General features: G+C 43.9%; 1 non-coding gene across 1 annotated transcript; it reads right to left on the bottom strand.

Moving 5' to 3' along the window:
• Positions 1 to 1400: 1400 nt before the first annotated feature.
• On the bottom strand, positions 1401 to 1538 carry LOC114806975. Its single transcript, XR_003755028.1, has one exon. It is a non-coding gene; the product is annotated as a small nucleolar RNA SNORA7 (small nucleolar RNA).
• Between the last annotated feature and the right edge of the window lie 470 nt (positions 1539 to 2008).

Genomic DNA, 2008 nt, shown 5'->3' with positions numbered 1-2008 from the left:
TGAGCCCCATGTGAGACGTTGACTGTGTCCAACCTGATTACTTTGTATCTACCCCATCATTTAGAAAGTGCCTGACACATAGTAAGCAACTAACAAATACCATTAAAAAAAACCCCAAAATATAACTCTTATCTTCAGAGGAACTGGTGACAGGTTACAGCCTGGAATGTCTCCCTGACAATGATTCTCACAAGAGGCTGCTGCTGGTGCCTACAACTTAAGTAAACATAATACAGATTGGAATTCTTCATTCCTTCCTGTAACCAGTCCCAATCTACCAGGTAGTAGGACCATATCTTAATCATACTCACATGGATTCTTATTCTCGTTACCACCAGGTTGTCCATTGTCTTTATACCCTGTAAATTTGTTGTGGGCAGGGAATATATCTGTTATATTATTATATTGTACTCTCGCATATGCTTAGTACAGTGCTCTGCACACAGGAAGCACTCAATAGATACGACTGACTGACAGGTGGAATCAGGGTCATTCCAGTTTCAGGGAAGGCTTTCAGTTCATAACCCTCCTGAAGATGGAAAACCCTCAATTCCTGATAAACTCTATGTCGAGCTTTCTCTATCTCTCACTTTATCTTTCATTTGCCCCAGTGATCACCACAACCTCTAAAATTTAAGATTTGATGAGCCCTTTGTTGTAGTTCATTAACATCCTATAGTTCAAAAATATGTGTTTCTAAGTCTTGGGTCTCTCACCAGAGGATCCTGTATTTTTCCCATCCTAGCTTTTGAAAGACTACCCTTATGTGTTTCTGGTTCCGGAATGGCCCTCCATTTGGGATCAGCTGTGGTGGCTAACGTTTCTTAGAGTTTAAACTGGCTCCGCCCCCCCCCCCCCCCCCCGGGAGCTGGATAAGGACCTTCCCAATGACTCAGTGGTGATCTGGGAAACTTAAATGTATGATGGATGTTTAAACAAACTTTGTAAAGCCACTTTGACATACCATACATGCTGCACTGAAATCTACTATCAAATCTATCAGGGAGAAACCATTCCACAGGAGGCTTCTAATATTGGACTTTGTATGGGTTCAAACCCAACCCTGAATATATCCAGTCCACAAAACCAGGACCTACTCACACACTGCTTGAACAAGACTGATTAACACAGCACAGTACTAAAATATTTAATTTCGCTCAGGCAACCCAAGGTCACATACAGCAGCAACACAATCTTGTCTTATGTTGTGGAGTCGTCTTCGACCTATAGCGATGTCATGGACACATCTCTCCTAGAACACCCACCTCCATCTGCAATCATTCTGGTAGTGTATACGGAATACGGAAGTGGTTTACCACTGCCTCCTTCCGCGTAGGAAACTTGAGTCTCCACCCTCGAGTCTCTCCCATGCCGCTGCTGCCCAACACAGGTGAGTTTTGACTTGTAGCAGATTGTCTTCCACTTGCTAGCCACTGCCCAAGCTAGGAATGGAATGGATATGCCTCTGCTTGATTCTCCCTCCCTTAGTCAAGACTGGTAGTGTACTGGAAACTCTCCAGGTGCAACCCTGAGAGGGGCAGCAACACAATAGTCAATTGCATTTATTGACTGCTTACTTTGTGCAGAGCACTGTACTAAGCACTTGGGAGAGTACAATATAACAATAACAGACACATTCCCTGCCCACAACAAGCTTATAGTCTAGATGCTATGATCTTTCTTTAAGGCAGACATGTGGCCTTTATCTCCCTGTCTCCCACTTCCAGAGATTGGGACCTAGTGGCCATCACATCAATTAACATCCATATTCAGGAAGGAGAAAAGGAACCCAGGAGATGAGCTCCTAATTGCTCCTTCCTAAGGGAAGGTTAATTGAGCAAGCGCTAAAGTCTTCTATGGAAATGACTTAATAATGTTGGTATTTGTTAAGTGCTTACTATGTGCCGAGCACTGTTCTAAGCGCTGGGGTAGACACAGGGGAATCAGGTTGTCGCACGTGGGGCTCACAGTCTTCATCCCCATTTTACAGATGAGGTAACTGAGGCAC

Source organism: Ornithorhynchus anatinus, chromosome X1 (genome assembly GCF_004115215.2).
Source record: "Ornithorhynchus anatinus isolate Pmale09 chromosome X1, mOrnAna1.pri.v4, whole genome shotgun sequence".
Taxonomy (NCBI): domain Eukaryota; kingdom Metazoa; phylum Chordata; class Mammalia; order Monotremata; family Ornithorhynchidae; genus Ornithorhynchus; species Ornithorhynchus anatinus.
Note: the sequence above shows the minus strand (reverse complement) of the source record. Positions and strands in the feature narration are given on the sequence as shown.